At 35.1% G+C, this 20140-nt stretch overlaps 1 protein-coding gene across 2 annotated transcripts in view; it reads left to right on the forward strand.

Moving 5' to 3' along the window:
• The first annotated feature begins 234 nt into the window (after positions 1 to 234).
• Positions 235 to 20140, forward strand: part of Ndst4 (N-deacetylase and N-sulfotransferase 4) — a 307194-nt gene continuing 287288 nt past the window's right edge. Inside the window, exon 1 of one of the 2 annotated variants that reach the window (XM_076933217.1) lies at positions 235 to 703. The gene's annotated coding sequence lies outside the window, so the exon portion shown is untranslated. The remainder of the gene's footprint in view (positions 704 to 20140) is intronic. The other variant, XM_034500339.2, reaches the window with a different exon arrangement.

Genomic DNA, 20140 nt, shown 5'->3' on the forward strand with positions numbered 1-20140 from the left:
TCAAACTGTACAATGAAAGATTATCCAAATCCTCAAGGAGCATCTAATCAATCAGTGTTGTGTGAGAGGAAGGCAGCCCGTTGCTGAATTAGCTTCTACTGGAATGTGTTCATGTGTAACATCCCACTGCCTGGATGACATCACAACAGCTTCAGGTCCTTGAAAGTCTTGAGGATGATTAGCTGAAGGAATTGGCTGTTTCTGCCAATCATAACCCGGCAGAGCTGCCTTCATAGTTCTGGAGATATGAGAGAAAGAGGGAGGGAGGGAAAGACCGACTCCAGCTAAGCAAGAGGCACAGCAGCAGTGGCAGAAGCAGACAGGAGCAGCTGGTATTCCGGTGATTAAATAGTTCTCATAGCCTTTTTGCTGTACCCAGTCTGCTCCCTGGTGTAATGCTCGTGTCCGAGAAGGAAGCTGCATTTTAACGGTGTGCTGAACAGAGGTCTGAATCATTCCAGCTGGCTGCTTGTTTTGAAAAGGACAATGTGTGTATAAATAAAAAGACTGCTGGAAGGGTCCAGACACCAGCACCGGAGCTGAGGAGTGCTCTCAGAATCCTGTTGAGGCAGATGGCACGAACTGAAAGCTCCGCTAATTAACGTGGAGCCAAGTAAACCTGAATTCTGGATATCTCATTTTCTAACTCCGGATAAATTCAAGTTAGCAAAAGAAAAAAACATATATTGAAATGCTTCTCTAGGTAAGTTACTGTCCTAATTTGATGAAATTGACAATGACGGGGTATGTGTGGCTTAGCTTCATAAACAAGTTAAATGCACTAAAGTTTTATTTGTGAAAGATTTATATGGAAGCAGATACTTTTACAGCCAAATTCAATCTCCCTTTCTGGCGTGTGTATACATACCTGCCAGTATGCTTTGTAGAAGTTATATTTGCATTGTATATAGAACGTATTGCTCTGCCGTAAGAAAGGAGCTAAAACAGCAGATTAATTTTAAACAGTTACTCTGACATTTGCACCCAAACACCTCTCTGGATAACAGGTTTGTCCTGTTCTTACTGGACTCACTAATTTTGCAAGCTCAGCCTTCAGTCGTAACTGTGGCTGGTGTTTTAAATGTTTCCTAAGAAGTATGTATTACTTAGAATGTGGCATGCAAATTGCCCAAGATGAAAACTCTTCTCCTTGAGACCTTAGATTTATAGGTGTTCTCTGTTTTGATGGAATTTGAGAGAAACAGCTGGCATACACATTTGAGACTGCACAACGCTGGCATACGCTGTTTATCAGGAAATAGATGCTATCCATTAGTTTCTACTAGAAATGAAAACATCTTAGAGTAATATATGTCATAGTCATATCCTAGATTGTGAACAGGACACCAACACCTCAGTGCTGTATACACACACAGACACACACAGAGACACACACAGTCACACACACACACAGAGAGAGAGAGAGAGAGAGAGAGAGAGAGAGAGAGAGAGAGAGAGAGAGACTTCCAAAGTCCCCCTACATAAAACACATTGGAAAAAGAGAGATGTTTAAAGGTGATCTTAGTGTTTTTAATACTTATGTCAGAAGAAATCAATGTTTAAAACTATTAAAAATTTATTTCTTTTTAACTTGCCCTAATTTATAAAATGATATACTTTTCCAGTTTTTGTAATAGTGTTTAAAGGCAGTATGTTGCTTATCTTGGTATCTGTGTTCTGATCTTCAATTAGCTCTGAGAAAGTTTAATGAGTTTATCATCTGTGTCAGATGCTCCTTTTCATGCCTTCACGGTGTCTGTTCTAGGAGGTTTCATTTACATGGTGCCATAATCTGTTCAAAGTTAATTCTGTAGAGAGATAATCATACATTTCTGTAATTCAGGGTCAGTTATCCACTTTCTTGTCAACTTCGTAGTTAAAATATTGGATATTTTGGAATAAGAAGAAACTGGTGAAGACAGAAGTTACTAAAATTAGTTTAATTTCACTAAGAGACAATGAATTTTCCCCAAATAATCCTATTTTTTTTCCAGATCATAGCAACTATTTTAATTTGTTTTACTGGAATTGTGCCAATTAGCTGTAAGCAGAAACTTAGGTAGTGATGCATATTTATTTGGTTTTGTTTGTTTCCATGAAGTTTAAGTCAAGAACATAACACCACTGATCAGAAAGATCTATGTATCTTACCAGTACTCCACCAAAATTAGAGTGTATAATAAGAAAAGTAACCTTGTCATTTATGTTTATCTCTGTACAGAAATAGATATTTAAGTATACTATGATTGTTGCTGTTTTTCCATAGAGAATTCTCTGGAAACCGTAGGATGCTATGATTCTATAACATGCACATGGGCAGGGAAAATTTTTGGATAAATCTTGTGAGAAAACTGTAATGTGTACTGCTATTAAACTATAGCATGAAAGTCATCCTTGATGAGAAACTACAGATAAAATTCTGGCATAACTCTTTTATAAAACAAAAGCTTTGGATAATTTTATTATTTGGATATTTTATTTGTAACAAATCAATGAGAAATCCATCTAATCTATATATAACTATATAGATCATACATTTGCCTTTTTTATTTGAAAGTCAAATAAAAAGATATGTTCATATATAATGCATATATATATATATTTATATATATATATATATATATATATATATATATATACATCCCCTCACCTGAGAAGCAAGCATTTTAGATTTTGTCTGGCATGAAAACTAATATATCTATTTGATACTGATTCTGTCTCTTCTTCCAAGAATGCTACCATGCCATGATCATATTTAAAAAAAAAACCTTCAAATTCTTAATTAATCTCAATGCCAAAAGCAGTGTTTTTTAAATGCTAAATAAATGTTTCTAATTCCTATAAAAGTTGTTGCAGAGAAGTTTGGTGTATCTGTGATCCCCTCTCACTTTCTTTTTTACTGAAAAAGTGAGAATAAAAATCTCATCATGCTATTTCATTTAGTAGCAACTACTCAGGGAATACAGAGAAACATTTAGCAAACTGTGTTCAAACTAGAAGCTTTCTGGCTGATGCTGCCTCTCCAGATTTAAAAAGCAGCTGGGGGAACTTATAAAGTAAAGCTAGAATATCAGCCCTGGCTGTCAGCCAAGCCTGAGGAGCAATGCACCCAGAAGGCTAGTCTTTTTTCCACTCCTGGGCTGAAATTTATTGATAATGCATTATGTTTTAAGTCTAACCTGTACAAACTGGAATATTTCAGGAGTAAATATATTGTTAGACTAGAACAAAACTGTAAAGTAACAAAGATTTCTTCTCTATAAGAGATTGCTAGAATGAAATCATGGCAGAAGCCCTATAAAACACAGAACACTGGGAAGCACAGGAATGACGAAATACCTTGTCCGTGTACTAGCTTGGAATGGCAGCAAGACCAGTAGTGTTGTGAATGGATGTGTGCCAAAACAAAGAACTTCAAGGCTGTGTTCAAGTAACCAACTCCAAAAAGTCAAGTGAAAGTAGAGTTTCCAGATGCTTTCATAGTGTTGTAGCTAGAGGTAAACTCTCCTTTGTTAGGCACCCCCTAAGCAACTAGCCAAAGGAGATACTGTCTGTTGTCTATTTTAAGTCCACAAAGTGAGAGAAACAGGGCAGGTGGCAGACACTATGTATGTTATTGCCTTCAGCCATCACGATGTTAACAGTTAGCCAAGCTTCCCTTGACACTTAGGAACTTTCAGCTATGCTGTTACACAGAGTGCTAAGTGGCCTCTGCTTTAGACTTATTCTGCTTAAGCTTCTGCAGTTAGAGCAGCTAATGATAACATAGAACTTATGTGCATGTAGCATACTGACAAGCTTCATTTAGCTGTTTCTAGAGGATCATATCATGTTTTAGGCTACACAAAAATTTATTTAAGTGATAATACCGCATTCATAGATTTTCTCCTTACAAATCTCAGATAATCTGATAATATCAAACTCACTAGAGCATCAGATATTTCAAAACAAATGATTCTGAAGCAAGGATAGTTTTGAGATGAAAATACTAACTTCCTCTACATTCCTACTTGCAAAAGTTTCTGCAGATATTACATGATACATATATTTCTTTTGTCTCAAGACTTTTCATAATAGTATAAATATAATCTAGTTGTGATATAGGTTATAACAAAATAATTTACACCATGACAAATCAATAATTTTAGGTTTTGCTATGAATTTACAAGAATATATAAAACTGATAAGTATTTTGAAAAAGGATTACTTAAGACATTTTGTGAACAATAAATGAATAATCATTATTAATTACTCAAACTTAAAGAAGTATCTGTGAAATATTAACGGATAAAATGACTTGTATCAAAATGTTTGAGAAAATACTTTGATGCATCCAGGGTATTTTATAAGCCAAAAAACAATAATAACATTGTTGGGTTGTTGAGTTTAATTTTCTCTTCCAAAATCTTACCTTACTTTTAATAAGAACAGTTGTTTGAAATACTTGAAAACTTCAATAAAGAAAACAGCATTTAGCAAAGTAAGAGAGACATACATATCAGAATAAACACCTCATGTTCCTGAGTTAGAAGTATCCAAATTCAAACATTTTGCCACCAATATTTAACTGCTATGGCTTTTCTTTTCTACCCATTTATTTCTTTCCGACTTTTTACATGTACATACATTCAAATGCTGGGCTACCTCTACAACTCATTAAAATTATTTAATAATATTTGTCTATAACCACATAGGAGATGAAAGGTAACAGACCAAGGGCAGTAAGTCCAAGCAAAGAGTAAACAGTCATATACTGCCTCTGATTCTCTCTATCCCCAACTGCTTCCACCTTGGCTACATTTCACCTTACTTCCCTTTCTTCTTCATCCTCATTGATTTAGTCATCCCCTACTTTTCTTTCTTCTCTGTCTCAGTTCTCCTTCTTTTGGTTTCTCCGCCCCAAATTCACTTTTGCCATGACAACCTTAGTGCACAACTGGTGAGCAAACCACTCATGTTTAGCATCGTAGCAAATATAAGGCCCAACGTGAACATGGTAGGTGTGGGACTCATGGGTTATGTTGGTTAAAGCAATAACGAGTGAAAGAAGATAAAATGAGAAATTTGCATCAGAAATGTAGCTCTTGAGATAACAGCTATTTTCTTGCTATGTTTATAGGCAATTTACTTTTCTAAATACTTTCTATAGAGTCCTTTGATCCCTGTGCAGATGCTGACTTTCATGGGCAGCAACATATTATTCAACACCAAAATACACTGTAGGGTTAAAAATAAAATTATAAAAGTAAATACTCATTAAAATTGCTATTTAAACACCATTATTAATCATTTATATATTTAGTAGTTTAAACATAGCAACAACTGCATGCAGCCCAAAGGCCAAATTCCATGGTAATGAGCGGGAAGGACAGATATTGGACACATTTAGATGGTTTGGCTTAACTCCATTCCTGAATCAGAGATGCAATTGTAAAATGCTGATCCACAAAATTTGTCATATTTCATCAGACTTTTCTAAAGAGTTCTTGAGGCACTGAATAGTGTTTCACGCCTACATTAAAAAATCATTTAAACCTCAGAAATAAATATAGCAACACTAAAGATTAATACAAGGAGAGGAAACAGATGCAGTGGTGCATATGCTCCTACAAACGCATATAAAAGTCCTAATTCTGTTCATTACTCTAAAGTGCAAGTGAGTAATTAGAATCAGGATTTAAAGCTGATCTGCTTCTCAAACCATCTCTCCCTAAATTTCATGTCACTCCAAGTAAGAGTTCCCATATTCTAAAAGGTGGAGTAAAACACAAATATCACATGTAAATGATACTCACTAATTCATTGAAAGTACATGGTTCTGCAGATCTCAACTTCTAAGTATGTCCTTAGAATGACATAATGACAAAAAAAATGATGTGACAATTGACCAATTGAAGTTGAACTCAATTTAGGACTTAAATTATTATATTTCTCATTTCTATAGAGAAAGAGAGGCTTTAATGATTATGTACTCATGTTCATAATGATAATAAACATGACTTTTTTTATTATGTGATAGATGCTAGGACAAATAAAGCCCATTCTCATGAAGATTGTACTGTGGTTGGAGAGAAGGATTCATGGGGCATGAATCCTCTAAGGAAGAATAAATGAAGGTGGGGACCAAAGCTATCCACAAAATTATAAATAGGACTGGTTAATAAATATTCTTCTGAGAAACTGTCCCTCAGAAAATCTAGTATAAATTAGAATGCCAAGGATGATTACTTTTCCTCATAGCAAAAAATAAAATAAAAATGTGGTTAGCAATTTCTTAGTATATGCAAGATAAAAGACTGGAATATGTCTCTGATTATTGGTTATCTTCTTAGTTCTGTGGAGCTGCATGGAAGGATTTAGGTTAAGTCACACTTTTGGTGTTACTTCTTTGGAGAAAAATAATATAAAGTTTTACAAACTGAAGTTTTTATCTTTTCCTTTATTTTCTCAATTCTATGCACTTAAAAACTACTACCAACATAAATTATCTTAGATCATTCACCATGTGTATATACTAAAAGCTAATGGTATTATTGAAACCTAAGCAGCAGAAGAGTCCACTTCCCACCCTATATTCACGTATTGGGAAGAATTTGAGCAAAAATTCTAAAATTATCACGCAGGTAACAACTGGTGAATCTAAAGAATGAGCCAGATAAATATAATTACTGAATATGGAAAAAATATACATTACTTTTACCAATTACAAAGGAACTTAAGCTCAATACGTGGCAAAAGTCTATTTACTATATCACTAATGTTGCCTTAGAGGGTATTAATGAAATCATAGTGTCAGTACCACGGAAACGGTTATCAATAATGCTGCTTAGCAGCGATCTGACATCACTTGGTCTATCTGTGATTCTTAAGTTCCTAATGCCTTGTGCTATGCAGTCTTCTCTATCATTTCTTTTTCTTCCATACTGACACAGGCATCATTTTTCTGTCCCATATAGTTTTAACCCAGTGCCAATTACCTCACGAAATAATGGATATGCCTGGGTTAGTCCTCCATGCCAGATTAACTCTTCAGTGATGAGAAAGCCTAGAGAGTAGTCAGGGTGCATGGTTTTGACTAATGAGAACAGTGAGAAACAAGTTGGTAACATGCATGCACTGGGAAAATGGCAATATGAATAAAAGGTGACACAAAGAGCCAGTATAGATGCATTATTTGGTGGATGTGTTACTGTTGTCTTCTGGAATACTCTCAAGCCAAAATATGAAAGACTGTAGTGTGTTTCTAACCAGTATGAAGAAAAGTGGTAGATTTTGGAAATCATTGATATACCACTTAATCAAAGCAACCAACTGAGGTTGATCCACCCATCAGAAAGACTTAGAACATAGCAACATTTGCCTTAGTAACAGATATCTGTGGTTTAAAGTTTTCTTACTGATTTTCCATATTATGATTTTAAAGTAAAAATTTGAGTAAACACTCTCTCTACCTAACTCCAGTACTGAACAGACCAAAAGTTCATACAACTAATATTTATATTGTATCTAATGTCTTTGGAATTCAGAAGTGATTAAAAAATGTCTTTATGAACGTTTTCCAAAATTTAAACATTGTGGGGGTTTTTTTGGACTTTTGAGCCAGTCCATTAACTAAGACATGAAATTAAAGCCATTGATAAAAAATAATAACTGTGCTTTCTAGGAAGTTTTATTTGTTCATAGAACTTCTTTAAATAATTTTGGGATTGTAAACACTATTAATACATTATACATTTATGCAAACCATACAAATTAGTTTTTAAAATAAATATTAAGGACTAGCATAAGGCATCATTACAGTAAAGTCTGGATCACTAAATATTGGTTCTAAGTCTGACTATCCCTTCTTATGAATAAATCTTCAGAAGATTGAAAAAAAATGACATTTGTGCCAGAAATTCAGGCCCTGTGAATGGGGTTATGATGCCTATTTTATAGAATTACTGCAAAGTTAAAATGTGAAAATAAATTTTAAAATACTAGCAAATTTGGAAACTTCAGACATTTCAAATTAATTGAATTAAAATTTAATTATAGGCATCATTAATCTGGCCTTGACCTATAGTGTAACTTTGGCTCTGCTTTCAAGTAACCCTTGAGTGATGGGGTTGACTGCGGTTAACATCTTTTCAATACTCTTCACTTGGAAATAAAGATCTAAGTCATCTTATCACACTGTCTCTACTATATTTGCATCATACTTGAATATTGATTAAGAGGACCAAACTTCAGTGATGAATATTTTAAGGTAAATTCATTTTGGCCTTAAAAATTAACCAGCAAATGAAACATAGGAATAAAGAAAGTAAAGTGCAGATCAGTGTGAAAACCACTAAAAAAAAAAATTCCTAATAGTCCATGTTAACTCCCAGCAATGGCAGAATAGTGAGAGACATGCAAATTGAAAGAATGAAAAAAACAACCTTTCCAAAAATGAAATTAGATAAAAAGAATCAAGATAAAATGTTTCTTAGATGATCTGGGGTTCTATATCTCTAATAGGTTAATGCATGAAGTAGGCTGAGGCTTCATCCTAAAATTTTTCTTCAGTGAGAGAAGATGCACCTAACCCTTGAGATACTTGAGGCCCAGGAAGTGGGAAGGCCTGACAGGGTGAGGGAGGGAGAACATCCTCTTGGAGACAGGAAAGGAGGAATGGGATGAGGAACTGTTGGAGGGCAGACTTGGAGGAGGATAATGACTGGACTGTAAAAAAAAAAAAAAAAAAAAAAAAAAAAAAGATCAAAGATATTTAAAACAAAACAACAATAAAACCCTTGCTTACTACTCTTCCAGAGGATCTACATTAAGCTCCCAGCACTTACATAAGCTAGGTAACAATGGTCTAAAACTCCAGCTCTAGGAGATCAGACACCTTCTTCTGGGGCCTTCACTGACTCACATAAACACGGCATGCACTCTCTAACACACAAATATATGCAGAAATAAAAACAAATTTTAAAAAATCTATAAAACAAATAAAATTCTATCCGCATTGCTGTAGTCACCCAAGGAAAATACAAGACATCTTGCTTACCCACCACCTCTTTACTACCCATAGCAATATAGTTCACAGCTTTACATTAAAGAATACTAGTACTATCCTGGGCAGGGAGAATGTTAATAATTTTACTTTTAGCTTACCATATATCTATTTGCATATTTTAAATTGATCTCATTCTTCTACAAGTTAAGCAAGATTATTTTAACCCCAAGTTTCCAAATATGTTCTGAAGATGAGTATCATAGATTACATTTCATAAGCATCCATTATTTTTTAACAAGTTGACTTGCTGAGTGATGGTTTTGGTGCAGTGCTTATTAATCCACCATTAACATTGCTAGACTTCAGTATTTAAATACAAATATAGGAAGAGTTCACGATACATTGTCTCTGACAAGTAATAGAATTCTTGAAATTATTCCAAATCTCTTCTCATCAGATTATAACAGGTTTTCTTTTTTAATCTTTTCAAACTGAGAATTTTGGGTCTTGCATCAGTTTTGGATGGGAATATAGATTTACATATTATCTCCTGTGCTTTTCATACTGATAATCAAGCTTCCATTGCATTATGTAGTGTCTATAAAAAGATAAAATAAATACATAGAGCAATTATATGAAAAATAGTGAAACTATTAATTCAATTGAGTTGAGCGTGTCTCCTCTGGATACAGTATTACTCAGTTGGTTTATAGCAAATTAAATAAGTCAAAGGAAGATACAGTGGATACTACTCAGATCAGAAACAAAAATCAGCACAAAAGTGTTTTCTACTTAAAATTTCTTAATAGGCTTATTTCCATAGAGTGAAATATGTTTCTTTGTAATCAGAGGAACTGATACAGAGTAACAGCAATGGAATGTGGACATTGTCAAATCACTTTTCTAGATTTTCAAGTCTCCTCATATTCATTCTTTAACTTCTTACATAAGTATCTTGTTAACTAGAATATATACTTCCTCATACACAAAATAAAGAGTGTTCCTTTAGCATTAATTTTCTGTGACCATATCCTCTGTCATTAATATTGAATGTCACACAAACACCTTCTTTATAATGACACACGATGATGAGAAATGAACTGAAAGCTCATGAACTCTTCCTCTGAAGCACAGAGCAGACTTTATCTATACTGCCAGATTGATCTAAATTTTCTCTGGGAATTTTGCATTGATTGCTTTAAATGACTTTACATAGAAAGTTGGTGGTGGAGAAGTAATGGTTGAAATTAACTTTAAGAGAGAATAGTCTTTAGTTAATTCTGATGCTGGCAAAGTTTATTTATAATGATAAAGTAATACATAACTTCAGAAAGAATATTACTAAAATAAAATTTGTAGGATGTTCCAAATATTATTGTACTAACTTGTAGAAACAATTGCAACACCATTAGAAAAACAATGAAATCATATAACAAAATGCCAATTAAACAAATGCAGCTGCTTTAACAACTTGGGATGAACTTCTATGTTAAATACCATATTTTAATTTTGTTCACTCCTCTGCTTGATTAGAAGTCACTAGGTTTCTATACTCTGGCTTCATTGGTCTCTATCTTTTTAGAGACTCTTAGCTCTAAGAATACAAGAGCAAAGTGAGTGCTTTATATTTCATGGGTGACTCTTCTATGTTAGTCTGCTGAGATAATTAACAAGGATGCAAATCAATACCCCCTGGAACAATGGTTTCTAAAGAGTGAGTATTGAGCTAGACCAAAGCAATCTTTAGTTGGTGCCAATCATTTCATTGCTTTTGGCTCCAAGTTGTATGAACTAAAGTGTCCAGAGAAAAGCATTAAAACTCAAGACACTACTACATGTAAGTAGGAGATTGCTCATGTAATCTCTAGTCCTAGATGGAGGGTTTTCTTTCTGTTTCATGTCTCCCTTTACTCTCTTTTCTTCAAAGCAAAGCCTCTGATTCTATTTGTTACTGAATGTTGTAAATATTATTTGCTTACTCATTCCTATTTATCCATACCATTTCTTTTAAAAATTTAACAAGCATACCAAGTGTTAGATTTAACACTTTTTGTGTTTTTTCACACAAAATGATTAAAACAATCTCCAGTCTTCTGAAAATCCTGCTCTGATGGCTGCAGTATGTCAAAATTTCCTCCTTCTCTTGAATCTCTTGGAACTTTGCTGAGGGACTCTCACTAGCTTGTAGTGTTTGTCCTCAAGACAGCAAAATCAACATTTTTATTAAGTCCCCCTTTCTATCTCTCTTGTACTCTCCCAGTTGCTCTCAGTGTGCTCACCATTTCTGCCTCCTCAACTTACTTTATTTTACCTTGTTATCACTAGGGAGAGAGGAGGGAGAGGAATAAAGTGGGGCAGAATCAGGTATGGGAGGAGAGAGGGGAGAAGTACAAATGGTGAGGAATTTGAATAGAGTTGTGTAACTGTGGGGTATAGGAAATTGGGGATAGCCACTAGAAAGTCCCAAATCCCAGGGACCCAAGAGGTTTCCAGGACCCAACAGGAATGACAATAGCCTAAATACCCAACAAAGGGGAGATAGAACCTTCATATCCAGTGAATAGTCATGGTCCTCAGTTGAGGGATAAGGCCACCCGTACATCTCAAAAATATTAATCCAGAATTGCTCCTGTCAAAAGTAAGTGCAGGAACAAGGAGTGGATCAGAGACTGAAGGAAAGGCCATCCAGAGACTGCCCCACCTAGGAATCCATCCCATCTGCAGACACCAAACCCAGACACTATTACTGATGCCAAGAATTGCTTGCTGACAGGAGCCTAGTATAGCTGTTCATAAAAGGCTGTACCAGAGCCTGATCAATACAGATGTGGATGCTTGCAGTCATCAGACTGAGCATAGGTACCCCAATGGAGGAGTTAGGGGAAGGACTGAAGAAGCTGAAGCGGTTTTCAACCCCATAAGAACAACACACCCCATACCCCGAGAGCTCCCAGGGACTAAACTACCAACCAACGAGTACACATGAAGGGACCTATGGCACCAACTGCATATGTAGTAGAGGATGGCTTTATCTCGCATCAGTGGGAGGGGAGCCCCTTGGTCCTGTGGAGGCTTGATGTCCTAGAGAAGGGAAATGCTAGGGCACCAAGGCAGGAGTGAGTGTGTGAATGGAGGAGCACCCTCATAAAAGCAGGGAGGAGGGAGAGGGGATGGGGTGTTTTTGAAGGAGAAACTGGGATTGGGATAGCATTTGAAATGTAAATAAATAAAGTAACCAATAAAAATTTAAAAAAAGAAACTTTTTCTAGTCCTACCAGCACTCTCTTGGAAATTCAAAACCAACAATTTCTTGGGTTTCTGAATTCAATTATATCATCAAACAGTTATAGGCAACAATATCTGCAGTGCCTGTTTGCTTCATCGTTTGAATTTCTTCACTAACAACCTATGCAGTGCTGTGATGAGGGTCATAGTGTGTGTCTGCCATCTTGCTAGCCACTCTCATCTTCTTGCTGTTACTTGGGTTTTGTGAGTTTCCTAGCCAGTGACCTTAAATTTGACCACAAACCTTGTCTTTTCTTCCTCCATAATCAGCAACCTACTGTCATTTCTTTTTGCATGTCTGCTTAGTTTTACAGAAATGCTACTGCTTCCCACTCCGCACTCTGTCTCCACTGCTGTATAACTGAGTCACCCTTGTGACTTCACTCATCATGTGGTGCTCTCATTGCTTTATTACGTAGATGTGTCATAGGATGGATTTCCAGTGCTATTGATCAGTCTGGACAAGAATTATCCAGCAGGAAATCTATAAATGACCAGGAAAGTTTCAAGTGCATCTTAGGGTTATTCATGATTCATATTTTCCCTCTGTGCATTCAGTCAATCAACAAATGGTGGCAACTCTATTTTGTTTTGGTGGTATTGTTGCTGGGTGTGTGAGCCTCTGTGTGTGTGTGTGTGTGTGTGTGTGTGTGTGTGTGTGTGTAAGTGTGTGTGCAACCATCAGTGTGTATAATGAATGCAGGCACATAGATGTGGACATCAGAGGACAAACTGTGGAAGTAGGTTCTTTCCTTCCACTGTGTCAATGTCAATTCCATCCAGCAAACTCTAGTTTTCAGGGTGGCAGTAAGTGCTTTTGTCTGCTGAGCCATCTTGCTAGCCCTGCCAGAAATTCTTGTATGACCAAATCAAAAAAAATTTATGTGAGAGTGTTCACCACCTTTTCCTCCCAGCAAATAATGTAAATCATCCACCAATTTTGTTGCTTCCTAAAAGTATTCTTGTGCTCTGAATGCAGATCAGTGGCTCAACACAGTAGTCTCAGAGAAAGGGAGTGGAGGAAGTGAGGACAAAGGAGGAAGCAGAAGTGAAGAGTGTGTCAGCATGGAGATGCCTTCAGTGTAGCTTGGGGTACAGAGGGATTGAAAACAAATAGGTATTGTAAAGTTCTGCTTCAGGACCGATGAGGTAGATCAGTGGGTAAAAATGCTTGACCAAGCCTGACTCCACAAAGTTTACTGCACACATGCATAAACAGATATACACAAAATAAAGAAATAACAATAAGTTGAGAAGTGTCATTGTGTTTTATGAATGTGTTTAAAAATATTCAATATTGTTTAGAAGTGTGTAGTTAGAAACTTGCAAATAAATGCCTGGAAAAAAATTGTTCTTTTCATTCACAGACACTAGTTTTCAGACCAGTTTGAAATTTGTCCAAAACACACAGTTTCCCTAAAGTGCAGTCCACCCAATGATACCAGTTTTGTTAGTAAACCAAGAGTGGCACATTACCGCTACTCTAAGTTCACCATGGTGTTGGGCATTGTGTGGGTCATACAGATGCCATAATGGTAATATAAGTTATTTTGTTCCACTATCCTAAACACCCCATACATCCTTCATACACTTCCTCATTCCTTACTATCTCTACAACTAATAGTCTTTCCATTGTCACCAGACATTGGCTTTTCTCAAGTTTTCTCATATGTAGTATCATAAAGCTTGCAGTACTTTCATAGAGAATCTTTTGTTTAATAAGATATATTTAATATCCATTTCATATTTTTTTGGATTTACAGGTCATTTTGTTGTCCATTGTACAGGTATGCTAAAGCTGACCTACTTACTTATGGAAATGCCTCTCAGCAGAATTTTGTAGATGTAAGTTTTAATTCATTTGATTTGGAGCAGGAAATATCATCACTTTTGGTCAGCAAATTAAGACTACAGTTAGTTTTGTAAGAAGCTTTAAAAATGTCTCCCAAAGTAACAATTCAAAATCAATTCAAAATCAATGAATGAGAAAGACCTCTGTTTCACACCTTCTTAGAATCCAGTATGGTCAGATGTTTGAACTTTGGACTGAGCCTCAGGTAGTTAAGTAGTGCTATCTCATTGCTCCTATAACTTACAACATCAGATGAATAGAATGTGAAACATCTTTCTGTATAGGCCATATTTACTTATTCATTCATGAACATTCTGTTTACTGCCAATGCCTTTCTTTATGTTGAGTTGTTTTATTATTGTGAATTTTTAAGAATTATTTGTATAAGACTTTTAATATCAGTTATGCCTACTCTAAATATATTCTTCTCTTATATACCTTACTTTCTCATCTTTGATAGTGAAGTTCATGTTTTTAATGAAATAGCTTACCAATTCTTTATCTCATAGATTGACTCTGAGCTCTAAATTCACTGTCAGAACCAAGGGCATATGGATTTTCTCTCATACTGTATCTGAGGGGTACTTTAGTTTTTCTTCTTACACTTACTGTCATGTATTGTACAAGATGTTTTTGAGTGATGTATGATCATTTGCATTAATTTGGGGATGTGCCTATGGTCTTTATACACAGCCTTTCACAGGTTCATGTTCATTTGTTCTAGGACTACTTCTTTAAAAAGACTGTCTTTGCTCCACAGATCTGCTTTTGTTCCCTTGTCAAAGAATAGTTTTCCACAGAGAGTTTGTTTAGGAACTCACTATTCTCTTCTATTGATCTTTTTTGTCTGTCTTTTCAGTAGACACTAACACAATTGTTGCACCTGTCCAGTGAGCTTCGAAGTTTATTTATTTCCATTGTTCTTTTGCAATACTGAATGGTCATTGTGTAGGATTAGTGTACTGTGTTGCTGATCTGCGAAAACAGGCAGTAACTGATAACTGAATTCTCAGCATGGAGTTTCTTGGTGACATATCTAGAGAAACTTAACATAGTACTCCAAAAGGTTTTGCTGTCCTTTGAGAAGGAATGGGGTTATTTATTATGGGATAAGTGATACAAGGTAGAAAGTTTGTTTTTTGGTGTGAATAAGTCAGTGGAAGAGGAAACTGTTACTGCAGCTCCATAGGTTGGGGTAGTATCTCTTAGCAGAATCTTCAATGAGTACACCTTGATCAGGCACCTGATCAAGGCAAGAAGGACACTATATCCAGTGGAATATTAGTGACTATATGGAGTGGACTCATCCATGTCTCTGATATAATCTCTGTCACTTGATCCTGAAAGAAGAATGGTAAAAAGACAAAAAAAAAATGGTAGAATCTTGAAGAGGGAGGAAAATAAATGAAACAATAATGCATGTGTGGAGGCTGACTGGATAAACCAAAATACACGTGCATGAATTCTAGTATTAATGGACCAGGTAAGGGATGGATCATGAATGTAATCAGACTGGGGTGTTTCTTCTGCCCTCAAAGTCACAAGCATTGATTTTCTAGAAGGCAGAATTTGTCCAGGTTTCTTGTTTAGAAGAGAGTAAATAATAGGTGGGAAAAGGTTTTAACTGTTTGTGAAACGGAACATAAAACAAAAACAATGATTGACACGTAAGATACACAGAGTGAAAAGTGATATTCTGTGAGTTAAGATGAAAAGGGAAAAGGAAACAGACTCAGGATTAGTCTGAATTTTAATAAAAGCTATTGTTGGATTGGTAGGTGAAGTGAGCTACTACATAGTGAGTTGTGGCTTAAAAGTATGAAGTATGGTATTAACATTGTAAACTAGCTACAATTACATATTTATTCATTTTAATAAATATATCTGGCACATGATTAGGGGGTACAGTGGCAGTGATATAGGAAAAAGGGTCGTTTAAGAATAGACCTCCTAACATACATACTATGGTATAAGGACCACCCACATAGTCATGTCTGTTGTCTCAACTACTACATGAGAATTGTTTTCCAAACCTTCAGATTTTCAAAAGATATTCCAAAAGTTAAGCTTGAAAGATTGTTAACAAGGTATTTGCTTGATGGCAAGTTTAAGATTTGACTCACCCAAACTCCATTGCTCAGTTCTGCATGGAAAGCACCCTAGAGGCTGAGCCTCCCCAGATATTTCACTCATTTATATCACTTGCAATCCATATGACCTTGGATTATTTAATATACTAACTTTTGTTTTCAAAAGACAATTTGGCTCGTTTACTCTTAGTATAACATATAATGGCCATAGAACTATTTATTTGATGGTCTCTATAATCCTACCTTGTCTAGGCTTCTTTTTCATATATACATTATACATACATATGTATTCATATTCATATATATACATAATCATATATAAATGAATACATACATACATACATACATACGTACACACACTTTGTTGGTATAATGAATCAAATGTGTTCTATTGATGCTCAGCTTTGTTTATTAAGGCAAGTCTCACTGTGTAGTCGATGCTTGCTTGATACTTATTAAATGAACTTGAATGGTCTCAAGTTCTTGATTCTTCTACGCCAGGCTCCTGAGTTCTGTGATTACAGGTTGAGTATCACACTTTTTAAAATTGTTCGTACCTTTTCCATGTTTTGTAATATATATGTTTTTATTTGTTTGTTTGATGTTTCTGTCATTTGCAGTCCTAGGTTGAGCCCAGGCAGGGCTTAATGCATGCCAGGCAAGCATTCCACTACTAAAAAATATCACTTGCCTCCCTCCACTAGTTTTGATGTGGAAACTGCAGCAGTTCTTTCTCCTTCCTCCCCTCTCTGTCTCCCTCTCCCTGCCTGTCTCCCTTTCCCTCACCCCTATCTCTCCTCATCTTTCTCCTTCCTATTCTCATTCTTATTATATACATACTTGACTTACCAATACCTGAAGTCAATTAATAATTTGAACGTCATCCTAGAAACTATAGTCTTCTTTGGGCAGGTTTATTCTAGCTACATTTTTCTTGCCTTTATATTATACTTTTCATTACAATTTTATTGAGTACCATGGAAAAAGTATATGTGAACAAAAAACTCAATAGCCAAATGGAAAAAAGGTCTACCATATTTGTGCACATTTTACTCAAGATGATTCATTGCATGGCCATTAGTGATCCATTATCTCTCAAATCACATACAAGGCAGCTGCAGATGAAATGATATTTTTCCAGAGTCTCGGATAATCAATAAATTATAATGGAAGCACATCATGCTTCAATTCTAAAAATCTACCCAGAGAAAGAGAATTTAGAATCCCAAAAGCCTGTTTATTAATAAATGATAATACCAGCCTGAACACAAATTTAGCCACAATTTCATCCTTCTTCAAATACGGTCTTGCCTGGTATCTGAGAAGTGAGTTGTATGATAACCCACATCATAGCATACACATTTTTTGTGTATTCATTTCATATTAACTTTACCCTAATTCTAGAATTTTAAGACTTCATGCAGTGTTTAAAAATATTAAAAGTGAAAGCCATCTAGAAGAAATGGTATGTAAAGACTCCTGCCTTCAATCCTGACAACCAACCTCTTTTTGAACATTCCATTCACCCATAGAGCACACAGGATGAAAGAAGAGAGCAGACTTTCAATAGTTATCTTTAGATCTTCACATACAATGCAAGCACACACACACACACACACACACACACACACACAAATAAATGAATAAAAATGTTTTAAACAATTTATGTATCATTGATTATTCAAGTAAACCTGGAACTTTAAATTACTTTTTAGTTACTTTATTATATGGCATATTCATATAATAGGAAAATGTAAAAATTAATTTCAATACAAGAAAAGGCAATGCATTTTATGTAATATAAAATAAAGTAAGAATTACAGATTTTATGGGCAACCAATGTGTGAGAAAATGTATTTGACCATATTTGATTATAGTTTGTTCCTTAAAAAAAAATCATCAAAGTCTGAAAAAGTTCACAAAAGTTAGCTCTGTGTTTAGGCAAGCTGCACATTAAGAAAACCACAAAAACCTGTGTAAAAACAAGTGGAAATTCAGATGCACCAAGCCACATAAGTGATATACAATTAGCTGATCTCTACAAATGTGAGAAATAGAATTGACTGAAATGTATTAGGTATGAAATTAAGGCTTAATTAATTAATGTTTTAATGTTAAGACTCCCTAATCTCTCTTAATGTCGACAGCATAGTCATCTCAATAGAGTTCCCTTCACTCTGTGGACTCATCTGGTTAGTACTTTCTTTCCTTAATCTTTATGTGGCGAACAGGTGTGTCATTGCTCTTTTTTTGCAATAAAACTAAGAGAATATTGCCCTCTTGTGTTGAGAGATTTAGGAGACCCCAGGACTGTTTCTCAATAAATACACATTTTAAAAATAAAAATCACATTTTGTTCATCAAATAAATATTACTTATCAAAAGTCAGCTCATTTTTTCCAGTTGCTGCTAAAACAAATTTCTGAAAGACTTACTAGCCTCCTTTTACGGAACATTTATATGACATGTTGATTGGACTGCAGACAATCATTTGTTTTAATATTTTGCCTATTGCTTTAAGAGCATCATTTATATCCATCACTGTCCTGTGTAATATATAGCTTCAGTAAAGATAATGTACTTACAGTAGGTTATATTCTCTATGTTTATAAATACATTATTTTTATTACCAAAATAGCTTTAAGTCTTCTTGACTCATTAAAAATGAAAACGCATGGTGTGGAACACATTCCACTCTAGTGACATGGGTGTCACAACCCCTGGCTCTGCTTAATAGAAAGCGAATTTACATTCCTGAAATCCTGCAATATAAAAAACAACAGATGGAGTGAAAAGTACATTAGGAAAAAAAGGTACCTAGAAAATACCATAACTAGATAGTTTATGATTGAAGAAGAAGGGACCATTAATGTGCCATCATACGTATGATTTGGTATCATTACATATGTAATGTGCCATCAAACGTATGACTGGGTATGATTTAAAATACTTCTTAAGATAATAGCTACACTTAAAATCAGATGAGAATTTAGATCTCATTTTGAATTTTTGAACAAAAATAAATTCTGAAGGAAAATACATCAATATTAATACAGCCTCACCCCTCTGGACTCTAGGAGACATATGGAGATACATATGGATATTAATGACAGCACATATGTTTGTGGATCCTCTTTTACTTTGTCACACAAGCCATCGGGTCAGCCCCTTCAATATCTTGTGAGGGTGGTAAACTGGGGTGTCCTGGCTTTTTAGCCTACCTTTACACTACCTTGACCTCACTGGAATGTCTCACCAGGTCATTGTTGCGGGTCTCCCTGTGGAAGACCTAGAGTCCATGCATGCCTGCTCATTCACTTGCATTCTGCAAATCCTGTTACTATGACGGAAAAATAAAAATTTGTTTTTTTTTTAAATAATTGGGAATATACACAAACGTTTCTTTAAAAAAAAAAAAAAAACCCTTAAGTTAGATAACAAAATATTTAGTTTTGTCCCAAAGTAAAACATAGGAACAGAGTATTCATGAGAAATTTAGAAGAAAGTTGGTCAATGAACGGTGTAAATAGAGAAAGTCATTTATTTGCAAGATTATAGAATTTTATCTTTTGAAGAAAAGTCATAAAGGCAACTCTTGTCTCAAAGTTGTATGCCTTTGTTTTCTTGGGGGTTAAAATAAATAGCATATCACTCTTGCAAAAAAATTCAGTAATATACAAGGTAAAAGTCAGAAGTGAGCAATATGTTGGTGACTACACTCTTAAATCTGTCCTAAGAGGATGAAGTCACACATGAAAATAAAAAAATAAACATTGTTAAGGATCCTTTTTTTCTAATGTTAAAACTGAAGATCTGATGTATTCTTCCTCTCCATAAAAAATAATGACATTTGAATTGGAATTTTATTTTAAAAAAGTGAATAAATGTTCAAAGCTTTTACTTACTCTGTGGCGTGTGTGTATGTGT

Source organism: Arvicanthis niloticus, chromosome 4 (assembly GCF_011762505.2).
Source record: "Arvicanthis niloticus isolate mArvNil1 chromosome 4, mArvNil1.pat.X, whole genome shotgun sequence".
In the NCBI taxonomy this organism is placed as follows: Eukaryota; Metazoa; Chordata; class Mammalia; order Rodentia; family Muridae; genus Arvicanthis; species Arvicanthis niloticus.